At 45.5% G+C, this 16,955-nt stretch overlaps 1 long non-coding RNA gene across 1 annotated transcript in view; it reads left to right on the top strand.

The window, feature by feature from the left end:
- The window catches only part of LOC134159355 (uncharacterized), a 29,892-nt gene extending 13,908 nt beyond the window's left edge, over positions 1–15,984 (top strand). The window contains exons 4-7 of the long non-coding RNA XR_009963120.1: positions 5,403–5,529; positions 13,804–13,978; positions 15,072–15,158; positions 15,895–15,984. This is a non-coding gene — a long non-coding RNA (uncharacterized LOC134159355). The remainder of the gene's footprint in view (positions 1–5,402; positions 5,530–13,803; positions 13,979–15,071; positions 15,159–15,894) is intronic.
- Positions 15,985–16,955: the final 971 nt, after the last annotated feature.

Below are 16,955 nucleotides of genomic sequence, written 5' to 3'. Positions count from 1 at the left end.
GCTAGGGCCTCTCTCCCCTTCTCTGTCTGTGCTTTTCTGTTTATTTAGGTGTGTGCCTTTGTTTCTGTTTTTACATTTAGCACAAGTAGAAAGGAAATGGGATTTCATACAGCTTAGGAGACTGGGAGGTCACCATGCTTTGGAACACGGGCTTTTTTTTGTCCTTATACCGCAGGTGCAAGTCCTTACAGGCCAGACCCTCACTAGTATAAACTGCTCCAACCTCCACAAGAGCTTCCTCCTTTTAACCAGCCTGTTCGAGGAGGTTTGTTATATCCAGAGATGCAGACCCAAGCTATACTCAGGCTGGCCTCCTGTTTAGGAATTAGGACTTGAAGGTGAACAGCACCGTTTGTTCTTGGCGATGGAGTCAGGAGGAATGGATTGACCACTGCATGCGAAGATGCATCAACAAACAGCAGATGCTGTTTTCATTCAGGGTTGTGAATTTATTGGAAATGTAATTTGGGGAATAGTTTAATTTAGTTGAATTTAGGCCAACTTGGGGAGAGGCAAGGAAGTGAGTTATAAGGGTAAGTTCAAGGCTCTTCTCAGGACCACGCTTCCCCAAACATGAATAGCTTTGTTCTCTCTGTTAATGAGAGAAATCCTCACATTGGAATGGGAGTGACTCTATTATTGCTGAAAGAAAACACTCTGTCAATCTCCTGTGAGAAACTCTGCTCTGAAAGGGGCTAATAGTTCACAAAGCTACTGTAAACTTTTGCTCAGCATCCAGGACTATTTTGCCAGTTATTTCAACCAAAGACTTACCCTGGTTTCCTGTGACATCACATCAAGCTCCTCACAATCCACCTCTGGATTTTCAATCATCCATCAGCCAAAGAACCGCTCCCAGTCTTTTGTAAGAAGCTATCAGTCTTATTCACCTCATCTCCAGCTGTATTCATACCCACTTCCCTCCCTTTTGCAGGTGTTCCCTTATCCATGCTGGTAGTAACATGTGCATGCTACAACAGTGCCAGTCATGGCTAAGGCTGAGCTGGATTTTAGGTACTTAACAGGTTTAATTTGTGACCCTACAACACCCAATCTTCAAAACATAATCTCTCAATAAAGTGCTTTTAGCCCCGTTTAAAAAGAAGCTGATACTGAAAGAAGCAGCTCAACTTTTTGGTGTGAGGTAAGGGTCAGTTTATGGCTGGATAAATGGCCTGGCAGGAAGGTTGTGTGGCAACTTGGCAATCATAGCATAACACAGCTGAAGGAGAACGCCTGAGCCCTGTCTTCTAGTCCTCTTTTTAACCATGCTGGCTTGTTTACATTTGGGTGGTAGATGGGTGGAGCCCATATTCCCATTTCTGGCTCGGATCCGTCCGCTTGGATGTCAACGAAAACTGTTGCAATTATATCATCATCGTGTCCCGCTATTGGAAATGATTAGTCTGTTCATTTTCCATAAATACTGGCTGGCTGGCTTCACCTGGCAGTGGCTGGGAATTGTCATGGCAGATAGGAAAGCCCAGGGAATATAAGGATTCATAACTCCGTGTGAGTTATGGTGTTTTCCAGGTGCAAAGTCGAGCAAGCCCATGCTGTTGGATTTAGACATAAACAGAAATGCCAGCTTTTAGACGCATTCAGGTAGCAATGGAGAAAGCACAGGTATTTCAAAGCAAGGGCAGTCTTACCGTGCTATTTTAGTCAGGAAGGGAATTTGTTATTAAAATAAGCCTCAAACTAACAGGGGAACTTTTAAATTTCAGGTGAGAGTTCAGAAATAATCAGGTTTTCTAACTAAATAGCACTTCCATTCCTACCTCTCCACCATGGCAGCCTTTGCTCTTCCATACCGACCAGTTCCAGTGGGTGGAACCAAATGTAGCCCTGTATTAACTTCAAGGCTATTTATTCTACAAGTGAGCTCTAATTCCAAATAATACTGATGCCAACCTTTTTTCTTTTCCCCAGGACTCAGGCATACAACACACTTTCCTCTGTTGGAGCTCATCATTCCATAACTCCAGAAATTGCCATATAAACCTTGGCTACTACGCACACTTCAACTTGAAAACACAGCAGTGATCTGGGATTTGAATTCAAGCAAATTTGAAAGTGGATTAGAAATAGGATCCAGCTGCATCTCTAATAGTCAAAAGCAAAATTAGCAGAACATGGGAGCTGAAATGACGTTCAGCTTTTTCCTCCCTTTTGCTTTAGAGGAGGAATTACATAGACGTAAAATACCGTAATTAAACTGTCATTTGTTCCTTACCTTGGTAGAAGCTCTTCCCAGCCGAACGCATCTCAGTTTCTATCCTAAGCATTTACCTACAACACAGGGTTGGGGGGGTGATGGGGGGTGTTATTACTTGTTTTAAGCAATTAGAAATCAGAGGCATGCACAGCCTGTCTGTTATAGTCTTCAGCGAGCGCCTTGCCAGGCTCTGCAGGTTATACATCATTAGCACACAGATTGTCCAGGAGAGCCCAAAGCTTGTGCAGGTGTGTTGGCAAAGCTCACGCCACTTCCCTTCCCTCCTCCCTCTCGGCTGCACTTCCAGCAAGCCGATACTTGAAACTTTGTGTGGCAAAATCACAGCGAGCTCTCCTAAAGCCTCTGTTAGCTCGAAGCTCACCCAGCAGACGTGACTCGGAGATGGCGCGTGGAACCTGGAAGGGACTTGCTGGAAAAACAAAACCATTGAGTCAAAAGCTTAGTGTGTTTTTCCATGATTGTATGAAAAGAAAAGCACTTGTCTGGTTTTTTTTAAGCACTTTCAGATATTAGAAGTTTCGTGAACACAGACACGGCTGCTTTCTTTTTGTCTTCTCTCTTTTCCCCTGCCCTTGAACTTTCGGAATGACTACAGGGAATATATTCCAGCCTGTTTTCAACGACCCATTCATCTGGTGGTTTGATTTCAGCTTTTCCCAAAAGGGAGCGAGCTTCCTTCGAGCTCTGCTCCTGGCATTAGCTGCCCTTACTTGCGCATCCCACTCAGATAATCAATAAAGTGGATGGCATCTGAAAATAATTACACACTCGGCTGTTCCCCAGCTTCCAAGACGGAGACAGAAGCTGGGAAAAGAGCCTTTGCGTATTCAGCACTTTGTTAAAGGAATGAAATATAGGGTTATGTGTTATTGTTGTATCCTGAAACCTGGGCATTCAACAGCAGTTCCTTTTGACGTTGCGTAGGGCTCTGGCCATGCAGCACCTGATCACAAAGCTCATCATCTTTCCTGGCTTTGCTACAGGAGTTGTCCTGTCTGCTTGTACAAAGGGCAAGAGCTGTCAAATGGGTTGCAAATGTACCAGTGGTGTCTGCGTCCTCCCCTAAGGAGGAAGGATGTACCCAAGTTCAGTGCCCTCCTTTCTTTAGGGGACACCACCACAATTGCATTTTTACAGCCAGATGTCCTGGCCCCAGGCTAGTGTGCAAGTGGGTGGCCTGTGCAAGGCGTGGTGTCCCTCTGTGGCATGGGGTGAGTTTTCCCAGCCAAAATCATGTTCAAACCCCAGCTGAAACGGCAAGGGTCTGTCTTTATACCGCTCACGGCAAAGGCACCTTTAGATGTTTGAAAGGCTTTTGCTGCCTACAGAAGAACCTGATTCAGGTTCTCCATCACCTGATGGAGTCCTACCAGCCAGGAAAGTATGTGAGTCATCTCGTATTAGAAGATATTTAATGACTATCTTAGGTTTGCAGCCTCAGCCTCCTTTCTTGCAATGGCTAAGATGAACCATTGGCATGAACCTGAGCGTTCCCTCTGCAGCCTTCCTATAGAGCAGCTGCCCCATGTACCCACACAGGGCCTCTGAAGTGAGCAGACGGTAGAAAGGAGAGGCACAGATTTTGCCAGGGCAAATTGCAACTGCACAGTAAGTCTTTGACTTTTTAGTCCTGCAGCTCTGGAGAAGCTTTGTGCAGCACTGTCACAGCGGGAACTAGGTCCTAGTTATGATCTTACACAGGTTTCAATGATCTTTCCTAACAGTCTGCTCATGGCCTGCGCTGGAGACAGGGAGAGAGGTGAGGTGAAGCAGTGGTGTGACCCAGTGTGGCCATTCCCACATATTTCAGTCATACCTTTCTCTCTGGAGCTGCAGAGCCAGGAATAGCTGCACAGCTGGGAAAGACCTGTGATGTCTGCAACAGCTGGGAACTGGGCACATCCAGAGTTTGGCAGCTGCCGCCCCACAGGTAAGCTAAGGCCATCAAGCACCTCTCTGCTGGGTGCCAGCAGGGCTATTTCACATATCCGGGCAGCAGCAATTACAGGGGAGCAGTTATTTTTGGCCATTCCTACAGGCTCTCTGCTATCTCCTAATCTAGGCAGCAAGCAGAAGTGTTTGTTCACGGCTTGCTCCATTGTCCATCCCCAGCTTTTCTCCATGGCAGGACCTTGTTTGCGATGCTGTTAAATCCCCCAACAATGCCTCGTGCAACCCCAGCGTGTTGGGAGCTTCCAGGCCACATTAAAACCGATCCTGCTCAGCCCAGCTCTGTTTGTTGCGCAGTGTTTGCTTAGTGATTAACTCCTGCACGGACATACACAGCCACAAATCTCTAGGTTGTCTCACAGCCTTTTCATTCAATTAAGTCTGTTGACTTAGTCTCATTTTGAGCAGTAACTGGATTTAGATAAGGCAGTGGAAACCAAAACATCAATTGTGTGATTTCTGGCCCAGCCGGTATGTTGATCTGAAGGGAATGTTTGCGCGGGCGATAACCGAGGCAGTGCAGTGCTTAGGACAAAGTCACTTGGTGCAAAGACTTCCATGAAGTAAAACCCCTCTGCATTAAGTACAGGCACTTGCCAGAGGAAGTGATGGGAGCTGCCTGCCTCCACAAACTCCTTCTTTGCCTCTCTTGATGTGGGGTGCTGCAAACAGCAGCCAGCAATGGAGAGGTCATAGCTGGGCTGGAAGCTCCCACTGGGTGAAGGGGCTGTGCTGGAGTCCAACTGGTATAACTGTAACAGGGGTAGAATCATTTGGGATTTAGCCAGTTATTTTTTGTCAGCAATAGACCAAAGTTATCCCAGGATAATTTCTCCCCACAAGCTGCAGGGCATGAATTCATACTCAGTTCCTTAAGGGCTTCATTTGCTCACCATGAACCAACCCTCATTGCTTGCATCCCAGGGAAGAGGTTATGCAGATGGGACACCCTCAGCATCTTCAGTCCTTAGAATGCAGGTAGCCCAGATGGAAAAATCCTCTATACTAAAAGAGCAGTATATCCCCCTGTATAAGCAAGATTAAAGAAAGCTTTTCTATTTGCAAACAGACATTTTTGTGATGCATTCCTACGCCTTCTCCTGCTCACACACTATAGTCAGAAAATTGAAAATACCTTGGGAAACATATATTGTTATATATTTGTCAAAGCACATTTCAATGCATGCCTTTTTTTTGTCACATTCTTTTCCAGATAACTGTTAAGCTAATGGGGAGCATAGGGAACTCCTGATGTCCTGCAAATCTTCAGCAAGGAGCATGGAAGAAGAGGGCAGAAAAAGACAGTGAGAGGAGGTTATTTCCTATACACATGAGATAAGGTACACCATTAGAAGACAGCAAATATATTACTGACTACTGATAGTAGGGAGGGTTTCTTCCCCCTTTTCCTGTCCCTATATGCCCTTGTAAAAAGTCCCTCTCTGGATTTCTTGTTGGCCCCCTTTACGTATCGGAAGACTATAATAACATGTCCTCGGAGAACTTCTTCTCCAGGCTGAACAATGATGTGGAGCTAATACTTTACATCATCACCCCTGGTTTGTAATGGGAATCACACCAACCAGCCTAAGCAGTATTTTGCTGCTATGTGTCCTTACAGTCTGCTCCGTGTTTGACCTTCCTTTATGGAGCACACTGGTACGTGGGATGAGCATGTTTTAGTGCACTCAGACTCAGTGTTTCCATCAGTGATTTAGACGGTGGAGTGCTTTTAGCTTTCCTTTCACCAGGACATCACAAGAAAGGTGAAACATCACCTCCTTGCTCTCCATGGTGACACCCTCTCCCGTCCTATGACTGTTCCTGTCACAGGCACTGCCACTGGAAGCAGGACAAGCCTGTTAAAATCTGGCTCCTTTGGGCTGTGAAGGCTGTATCCCCTGCGCTCCTGTCTGCTGCAGCTGAGCGCAAAGCAGTGAAGCTATGCCCAGCACAGGGCTGTGCCCTGGCACGGCGGATTAGCGCAACACAGTGAGCAGCTCCTGCGACCAGAGCAAGTGGCTGCGCATGTGTGTACACACATACACACTCACAAACACTTAAGTGTTGGCAACATGTATTAAACATCTTCTGGTAGCGATGAAAGATGGCATCCTCCCAGAGTTTTGCATACCTGTGAGCTAATCAGCCTTTTGTGTGAAAGCGTAGGTGGGGACTCTTCTAACAATACGAAGTTGATTAGCTCATCATCTTGGCTTTAGGGGCATACTGGTGTGCCCATCCTGCTTTCAGAACTATGAATAATCCAGCTTTGCTGCTGTCCTCTCATAAAAAAATAGGAGAGAGTGTAGTTTCAGGGCTTGGTACTCAAGCCTGTACTCAACCCAGTACAGGTGATGAGTAGGTATTTGTCTATTATTCACTGGTATCACTCTTGGCTTCAGGTCTCCCTTGGACAGCTGTTAGTATCAGAAATGATGCCTATCTGACAGAAATAATTGCTGCTTTTCAACCATTGATTGGAATTATATCCTTGAAGATCAGGCATGCGTGATTCACTGTCAAAGTGAGAGGACCATTAACAGAAGTCTGTGCTGGTCATGGTTCATTTAAATCTCTACTAACAGTTTGGTTGGTGGAGCAGACAGGGCTCTTTACAGTAGGTTAAAACAACAGAATAGGTTGGGAAAACCCCAGCTTTGGGAGGGGAGGCAGATAGTTCTGAATAAATGTTCTGAATAAACTTTAGAAATAGTCTTACGTGAAAAAGAAAGCGCGTAAGTAAAACACATGTAAGGAACCAGGTCATGGTACTGGCAATGTGCTGGAGGAGCTGGTAGAGGGCAAGCTCAAATCTAAGTCTACCGTGTGATCTGTGGCGAGAAAGACACTTGTTTTTAGCTGAGGTATCAAGAGCACCTTTTGTGTGGAGATCAGTCTGGTGCTGGAGAGGCCCAGACCACAGGTCTGTGTTCCATACTCCATATGAAGGTAAAAACACGGGAGGAAATCTGGAGGAGAGCAAAAGAACTGATAAGAGGCTTCAAAAAACGTGACCTGGAAGGAATTTTCTTTCTTTTTTAATTGGAATTGTTTAGTCTAGAGAAGACTGAGGACAGCTATGAGAGACTTCACATGGGAAGACACTAGGTGAAATGAGTGTGGTAAAAGGGTACAGTGATCACTGGTCTGTTTGCATGGGGAAAGACAAGACTGAGTTGGCTTTATCTGGGGCAAAACAGAGGAGGTAAGAATTTAGGAAAGCTCTATCCATAAAGAGAAGGAGATGCCGGGACTGATGGGGCAGAAAGGGGCTTTGGGGTCTCCCTCTCTGGGAGTTTCCAAGAGTGTAAACTAATGTACAAGAGGAGTGGCACAAGTACAGGCATAGAAGGATGCAGGGGGGTCTCTCCGTATCTACATCCATTCTTCAGGGTTTATTGCTTTGGTGCTAGAAGGCACGTTGGACTGAAGGTTGGTTACTAAAAGGGAAAACATGCTGATAGGTGGGTATGTTTGCACAGAAAATGTTGATAAGATAGGAAAAATGATATCCTTGTCAGAAACAACAGCCAAAAGTTCTAGATGTTCTGCTTCAAAAATAGTCTATTTAAGGAAAACAGGTCCTTTGGCAAAACAGTCTTTCATTAAAACAAAAGATTTAGATGGAAACATTTGCTCTGTAGATTAGCTGCCCAGCAAAATCCCAAGACATCTGAAGTGTAATTACTGCTCCTGGAAATGGTTGCTTTTTGCCATTCAGGATTAAGCAGAGATAACGCAACCCCTCTGTATGCAATGGCAAGACGGGCAGATGGGAGAAGAGATTGTCAATGGAGCCTGATAGAGTAGCTTCACCTGCAAAAAGAGGGCAACACAAGAATAAGTATCCAGAAGGACTGTGTGCATTAACTTGCCAAATTAAGAGGGAAATGGTATCTCTCACAAAGTCAAGGAAGGACTGCGGTTAAGGGATGAGAGTCAGAAACCCAGCATTCATAACAGGCTAGTTCTCACAAAGCCTGCACTTATATGTATTCAATCCAGGAAACTGGTTAGTGGGATGTGAAACTACCATATGTTTTTGCAGATGCTACAAGTATGTGTGCTTTCCTTATGTATATATGCTTTATACCCACTTTGGAAAATGGGTCAAAGCCTTCCAGTGCTCCAGGAGGGAAAACTCATGAGAATTTACAGATCTGAGATGCTGTGATTAATGTTTCTGGACAGCAATTCCACTTTCCCCTATTGAGGCTTGGAAAAACAGAGAGTGCAACAGGAGATCCACACCAAAGATCAAGGCAGTCACATCTGCCTGGCTGTCAGACTTCACGCCAACAAAGTGGAAGAAAATTAAAAGACTCAAGCCAGAGATCTGGTCCTTGCTCTGGGAGTGCGAAGAGGTCTGAAAGGCTCCTACACATACTTGTGCGTGGCATAAAACCACCACGGAAACTCCTGTGTTTCCCTGGGTTTGCCCTTTAGTAGAAATAAGTCAAATCAATATGAAGGAATGAGATCTTCAAGTTAAAAAGATCTTGAGTTTGTGTCACTTCGGTTAAGAGGAGGTTGCAATGTGCAACCTCTGCCCATCACAGCTCAACAACTGCCCTTCCAAACACTTTGAGTTATGGGCTTAGATATTAAATCATAAGCAGGGGAGACAGCAGACCATAAATACTCAAAAGGAGGGGGTTTTCTCCAAAGCCCCAGGGAGATCTGTACCCTGAGACACCATCCCTCTGTCAGGTATGGAGGATGAGCCACCTTCATCATCGTGTAGCACTTACCTTTAATTTCCAACACAAACAGGCCCAAACCACTCTGCACTGGGGGCAATATGACACTGCCGGATGATTACACATGTCTTCTTAATACAAAGCCAATTGTGTTTATGTGCCATTACTCAGTTCCAAATTATAAGCCTTATCTCACAGGAATCTTGGGATGGCTCTATAGTTCCAGAAACCTCATGGTAAAAGGGTCAGCTTTTAAATACAGTGTTTTCCAGAAGGACTATCTTAAAAATATAGTGCTGTTCAAATCCTCTGCTTCCTTTAGTGCTATTTTCAGGTTGGTGTTTTTCAATTTAAACATTAGGCTTAGCAACTCGCATGAGATGTCAGATTAAAGGGACAAAGCTTGGGGTTTCCGTGCCCATTCAGAAATAGCTCTTCCCTGGGTGGGCCAGGTGAAGTAGAGCAAGGTTCTTGCTGCACGACTTCCCCCAGCTTTCTGGGTGGAGGAGAGAGAAATGTGACTGGCTGCTTGCAGAAAAATCTGGCCAAAAGCATTGGGCCCACATCCTCTGTGGAGGTAAATCAACATCGTCTGAGTGGCATTTCTGGAACCAAGACTATTTTCATCAGGATCAGGCCTTTTACATATGGTAAGGAAGTGGTAAAGATCACAAAGGGAGGGAAAGATATACATGCATGGCAATAATTGCAAAAAGCTACAGGGTTTTCCTCTGTAGGTGGTGTCATTTTCTCTGCTGGATTAAAGCGTGGCTTTCCCAGCACTCTTTCCCTTTAAGGAGCCACGCTGAGCAGCGCATCCCGATAAGACAACAAGCCCAGATGCCCAGAGGAAGAACAGTGTTGTTGTGAAGACGCAGGCCCAAAAGGCAAAATGTCTGGATTTTATTTGCAGCTCTGCCACAAACTTCCTGGATGATCGTAGCCAAGTTAACCAGGTCCGTTCTTTTTCAAGCAGTGTCTGTGCCCTTTCTGCATGTGCATGAAGCACACGTTCACCCACTGGGGCTTTGCACAGAAGTCCAAGAAGTGCAAAGAAGCAAAGAAACGCTGCTGCCTACGTGCTGCCTTGTTTTCCCCAGGCAGAGGGTGATGATCTGGTGAAGCCAGATCCCTGCCAGCAGGGATTTGGATCCAGAAGCACAAGACCCAGGCGAGAGCAGCTCCAGATCAAAGCCCACCTTGCCCCATGGCCAGAAGACAGTGGAAGTAGACGCTGATGGGAGGAAAGTGAAATCAAGGTGAGCAGAGCTGGACTTCCAGAGCTAGGAGTGGTTGGCATGAACATAGCAACCCTCAAAGGATTTCTAAACCTCAGGAGCACGAGTAGTCCTGAGCTCTTAAAGCACCTTGGAATTTTTAGCTTCCTTGGAGCAGGACTCATTGCTTCAGCTCTATGTCAGACTTACTGGGTCACACGGGGCTTTTGTAGCTCTCACAAAGGACAGCCTTCCCCTCGCTGTGTCAGCTCCCTGCCTCTCACGAGGAAGTGATGCTGCCTGCCAGGCGGTTGAGGCTAAATGCACTGGTGTTTCCTCATGCCTTGGGAGGGAAGAGAAGTCTGGAGAGAATTATTGTTGTGATGTATAGGAGCTTTGCCAGTACAATGCCCTGTAATAACAGCTACTCTTCCTTCAGGTTATTAAGTTACCGATTTTTTAGTACTCTTGCTCATGACAAGTAGATCTTGAGTTTAAAGAGATGCTTTCCTTCTCTTTCCTCTTTTCCTGACTTAATATATTTTGGAGATTTTTCTTCCTTATGCAGTGTATCCAAATATTCCTGTTCAAATTGTCACCTTCCAGATCATTCTTCAAAGCTGCCATGGGGCTGTAACCAGATAACCAGCATGTTTGTGCCCTGTCTCCATGGCTTAGCAAGAACTGAAACACGAGGAAATACTCTGAGAGGAACTATAGATGATGAAATGGGGTTTAAAATAAAGAAAGGTATATCTAATTCAGAGACAGCCTAACAGCTGAATTAGAGTGGTGGTGCTGGGTTGAGCTTTCACCCCTTGTGGCAGTGGAGTTCATACATCTGGGCTCAGAATGGTGTTAACGTGGCTACACAGCTTCAGTCTGGAGATGGCTTTTGTCCAGTTGGCTGAGAAGGGGGCTGGATTGGCAGGCAGCTGTTTGCATCGGCCAGTGTAGACATGCCCAAATACTCTTAATATACTACTGGAGGGTACTCGGATATTGCAGTGATGAGGGCAGTCTGGGAACCTGTTTAGACCAGAATATGGGTTTCAGTGGCAGTTTTCTGGCTGATTAATTGGGTGACTTTGTGCAAGTCTCTACTTGCCGTTGCCCTATCCAATAAATGGGAATAGCAGCATTTGTCTCCCTTTGTAAAACACTTTGAGGTCTAAGGATAATCCTCCTCTTTTTTCCCACCCATGATTATGGGACCAAGTGGAATCTTACGACACATTGAGTTTCTGTGGTCTGGCGTTTGCCAAGCATTTGAAAATGACTCTTTGGCTTGAGTTTACAATGTCTGTGATTGCCACGTGATTGTTCATGGAAGCTCCTAGTTGAAATCAGGTCACTATACAGCTGAAAACACATGAGATTAGGAGAGAAACTGAAGTAGTCATCAGGAGTATATAGACCCATGGTGATGTGCTGTGCCTGGGGCGCCCTGCAAGCATTAACCACACACATCAATCATCTCGTCAATAACTGACAACATTTTGTGGTTCAAAGGTCTGCAAACATTTAAGAGTGGAAAGCTCTAAACAAAGAGGATTCATCTCGATCACCAGGCTGCTCTCTCCATTACCCACTACACTGTGCATACAGTAGAGAGAGCTAGAGAAATGCATCTCCATGGAGCATTCGGAGGTGTTCTCATGACATAATGTTCAACATTTTGAACCTTGTGCTGCTATGGACAACAGGTATTTTAGGACACAAGTTCTTCTTTCCCTAGTTTTTCCTTGGACTTGGATGCTTTCTCCTACACTGAACGTAAGTCCATTCTTGGATCTCATCCCTAGCAGGTTCCAAAGGGATGTGTTACAAAGGATATGCTGGGTTTCACAGCGACTTGAAAGACAGCCTAAATCATTACAAGTAAACTTTACAAGTGACTTGGGAACTGAAGAGGAGAGTAAGTAGCTAAGAAAACAGGTCACTGATACACAGGAATCTTCCCAAAGAACATTGAAGAGCCAGGAAACCAGCAGAGATTTGTATCGGGCAGCATGATTTAATGAGCTTACAGAAGAGAGGCTACGGGATGGCTTGATCACAATCTCTAAGTACTCACAAGCAAGAGGAAGAGAAATGTGGAAATGAGGCAGATGTCTACAGAAATCTTATGGCTATAACTTAAAGCTGGACTTTTTGTGGGGAGGGGGAACATGATGAGCACTAGGCTCCTTCAGAATAATGCTCCAAGGCTTCTGTAATAGCTTCTGTGGTCCCTGAGTGGCTGGGGGAGCTGTAGTCTTAAGAGCAATGAACTGGAGGGTGTCCAATGGCCTTTGCCACATGAGGTAGCAGATTATGTGGTCTTCCTGAGCCTGTAAACCAGTGGGTTTCTTCAGTGACAGTAACATAAAAGTCAGCTCCACCTGCACATCTTGCCAAGCACTGAGCAGAATTAGTGAGGGTAAAAGCATTTGAAAGGGAATAGTGTTTTAAGACTCAACTCCAAATAGCATGAGGTATTTGGGCTAGCTTGAGCTACCTCTTTTCTTGGCCTTTGCCTCTACTGTACCATTACAGGATGACAACACCAGAATTACCTGCTTGCGTTTCTCCCTTTAAATCAGAAAACAAACCCAAGCAACATAAAAAGAGCCCATCAGTGAGCACAAATAAAAGGCTGCTTTATGTGCTGCTGCAGTGTCTGCTCCTTGGACCAGGGGCGTGAGGGACTCGGCACCTGGCTGGACTGGACCCAGTGGCTGCGTATTTCATGAGTCCTGTCAGATATGATCTGTCCATACACAAGCCATGTTTTACTTATAAAGTAAATTGCATTACATGGGCTATAATGTACATTTTCAAAGGGGACCCACCTTAAAAACATTTTGTTTAATAAAATAACTTAATTAGAAGAGAGCTTCTGGATGATGTGGTTGAGGCTGTGATAATTTTTCCTTCTCAAATCATTTTCTCTGTTTATTATACTTAATTATAGTGTAATTATGTATCCATCCTCTAGGCAAATTATGCAATCAGAAAATGTGAGTGGTTCATTTGCCACTGCTGTTGGGACCAGTGTTTACATCCCTACTATAAAATATGAGCATCATTTCTATTATTTATAGTATATACGTCTATGCATAGATATAAAAGATGTTTCACACAGAAGGAAGAAACGGTGTAAATATTTTATTGGCAGTCACTTTTGCATCATCCACCTAATTCATTTGTGGCCTGCTAATAATGAAACCATCCAAAGCTAGATAGGTGAAATCTTCACATGAATTTTCTCAAACACAAAACACACACAGCGGAGGAACGTGGAAGTTCCATAATTTAGCTTTAATTTTGGCAGGTTATTATTTTATTTATTTTAAGAGCTTTGTTTTGCATTTCACTTTCTTCTATTCTAGCCAGAATTTTTTAGCACAACAAGCGAGAAAGGAACCCCACAATATTTGGTTATGGGGTGTAGGTTTGTGTTCAAGTCATGGATTCAGACTAAGCTTTTTTCTCCCATGTGCTTCGTGAACTTTCTAGCCATGAGATCTTTTCCAACCTAGTTGATGGTACGATTCTATGGCAGCACTGACTTTTAAAGGCTAGGCTCTTCTTCCTCTTGATTTTCTTGATTCAAGTTGGCAGATCCTGTTTGTGCATAGTCAAAGATGAAGCCAGATGTCCAAATCTTGAAAACCCTTTTGAGACTGATGTTTTCCCCTTCTTTGGCCAGCTCTCAGCATGAGTACAACCCAGATTCCCACTTAGCTTCTCTTCATGTATTTACTTGGCAGAGATGAGGCCACTTGCACCAGTGAAGCAGGTGGGGAAGAAGATGCATCTATTGGTGAAGCTCAGCCCAGCTCTGTTGGCATCAGGCACCCATGTTTATTACAGCTGGCAAAGAGGTGAGCCATCCATGCAAAATGGCCAGCCTACCTAACTGTCACCACAGCTGATGGAAATCTGCATGAGTGTTTGATCTAACCCATTTTCCCCCAGCTGGGGAGCTGGCCCTGCCTTTCACAGTGTCGCTCATCTGCATACTGTCTCTGTGCATCTGCATAGTGCTCTCCACCAGTATCTTGCAAACACACCTTTGCAGGAAATAAAAGGCCTCAGCATGGTCTACCTTCCACCTCATTCCCTGCGGGCAGGCTGGTATTTTTATGAAGAGCCAACATTTATAAGCCACGTAGGCAAATGTCATGCTGCAGCTGAAGGGACAGGACTTGCCTGGGGAGCAGTGGGGAGGTTGGGGTAGAGTCGGTGTGGCATAGCTGGGTGGAAAAAGCCAGGAATTTGGGACCTAGGGAGGGTGCAATGGAAGAGCAAGGAGTGGTGGTCCTCCAGCTGGAGTTAAGCAACCCAGGGAAGGAGAAATAAGATGCTTGCTGATCATCCTCACCAGCCCTGCAGCTCCCCCATGCAGACAGTGGCCTCAGACAGCCTTTCCCTCTCCCCACCCTCACAAGGCAACCACTGCCCCATTCCTCCCTCTCCCTGAGAGCTGTCAGTTGTGGTCTCTGAGGGAAAGGCACTACCCTTGCCAGCCTGGGATAAAGCTATAGAGCGGAGAATCAAAGCCCAGATCCAGGCAGATAACCTAAGATCCAATAAAAATCCGGGGATATTTTTCAAAGGACCCAGCAAATCTTCCCAAGTAGGTGCTGTTGCTCCATTCTGACCTGCTGACCCGCTGAGAAGGCTGCATGTTCGTTCACATAGGTAGGCTAAAACAGCCAAAACAAGGTGGAAATAGCCAAGCCACTGGTACTCAGTGTTGGCTGTGAAGTCCTCGCAAACAGCAGATAGGACAGGACGTGGCAACAACCCCAAGTCTGCAAGCACGCGGTAGCTCCACAGGGTGCTGAAGGACCACAAGAGCAGGCACTGACTCAGTCCACAGCAACCAGGCATCTCCCCAGAGTGGGATGAGATGGGAGTAGCAGGTATGTAAGATGTTTTTGTTTTTTCCTGATGTTATCCCCACTTTCCCAGGTCCCAGCTTCAGACAGCCGTCTGCCATCCGCTTTGGCCAGACACCGAGACGCTAGCAATTGTCTGCTGGTACTGTCATGAGTAAAGGTACAGTGCCATGAATTGTCTGTTCCCACAGGGATTTTGCCTGGTGTGAAATAGGTTGGGACTGGGTGAATGGTGCTCTGGCTGATCGGCCCCCTGCCAGAGGAGGATTTGTCCATTAGCCTCTCACTTGGGTTTTGGGTGCGGCCTGAAAGGGAGGGTTTGAGCTAATAGTTGTTAGGGTTTTCCATGCTTTGTTGTGAAACTCTTGGTTTTCCCATGCCATGGATTTGGGATTATATGCCTTAAAAAGCAATATTTCAAGTGCCTAGCTCCAAGGTACCATTTTTGACCCATTGGTTTGTAAATGCTACAGAATGAGTGCTGTGATTAACTGTATTTGAGTGATGGGGAAGTGATGCAAATTACCTGAGGACAGGCAGCAGTCTGAAGGAAGGGCTTGGAGAAGGAGTCAGAGTGCCAGTCAGTGTACTGGGCACAAGCAGGTCTCCTCCGTCCTTTCTGTCCTTTCCTGGTTTGGTTTCCCCTTCTGTTCCTAGGGAGAAATGGAAGAGGAGGAAATTACATGTGGATTATAAACTCCAGCATCTGTGCTAGGGGAATCTGCAGCCAAAGTGAAGGGTGGCTGAATTTAGTCCAATATTCACCACTGATTCTTAAAGAACTTCTTATCGCAGTGAACTGCTTCAGGAATCAGCCCAAGAGCTGATAGCCCACAGTGCTGAGTGAGAACAAGGGCCACCACTGCTGATCTGAGATTGAATCAGTTGAATTTCAGTTCTAGAAAAGCTATAAGGGAAGGCTGACATATTTTGTATCTTGCACTACTCCAATGAAAGCTGCATCTGAGAGAAGACAGAAATTACAGGTGAGTACAAGATCTATGTGGTACCCTTTTTAAAGCCTTTAGATGTTCACATAATGCACAAACCAAAGCCATGAGTGGTTTGATTATTTTATATATGGATCAGTGCCATTATTGGTGAAATTAAGCCCAGGCATCTCACCTGTCAGTGAGTTTGCACAATGGACATGATGGGGGCCAACCTAGTAAGGCTTACGAGAGACATTTCTATTCCTATACACGTTCTCTACCGGGGTTCATGCTGTGCTGAGGAGCTCTGCTTACGGACCTGGACTATTGTATGAAATAACTGGATAGTCATGAAGTAGAGAAAATACTCTCATCCCCACCCTCATGATGGGTATGCCTGTGCTGCAGAGAAACTCGAGATAGAAGGGATGCCAGTGGAGGCCCTCTGGAATCCTCAGCCTCAGAAATGTGGTCCAGCACTGCCACCACACACATTAAGCTTCACACTCCCAGGGAAGCATTGTGCCCATATCTGAACTGTCGTAAGTTAAAGCCAGCAGAAGTAGCTTTCCATTCACACCTTCACTTTTCATGTCGACATGCCATAATGACATGAAGCAGCAGATGGATGCAGACCAGGAAGAATATTTGGACATATTAGGCAATGGGGATCAGTCCGTTTAGCTCAAACACCCCCACCATTACTCCAGCTGAGAGATCACAAGGCAGTGCCCGCAGCTACAAGGGACCAAATGGGAAGCTTCTCCTGAGAAGCAAAATGGGCTTTGCCCAGGTTTATTGAACGTTTCATTTAAACCACCACCTCCTGTCTGCAAAACCTAAACCCTGCCATTATAAATCACTGCTCCAATTCTGGTTGGGTTCACAGTCTCTGTGCTCGCTCTGAGGCAGAGCTGACACCTTTCACCTCCAGGGAAGGGTTGAACCGCAGGCATCCAGCTAAAATGCCATGTTACCAGCTCGAAGTAAAACACACTTTTCAGTCAGCTATGGGACATGTTTCC

Source organism: Pezoporus occidentalis, unplaced genomic scaffold (genome assembly GCF_034315485.1).
Source record: "Pezoporus occidentalis ecotype Australia unplaced genomic scaffold, CSIRO_AGI_Poc_V1 ctg10, whole genome shotgun sequence".
Taxonomy (NCBI): domain Eukaryota; kingdom Metazoa; phylum Chordata; class Aves; order Psittaciformes; family Psittacidae; genus Pezoporus; species Pezoporus occidentalis.
The sequence above is the reverse complement of the archived record's forward strand: the minus strand, read 5'-3'. Positions and strand labels throughout refer to the sequence as shown.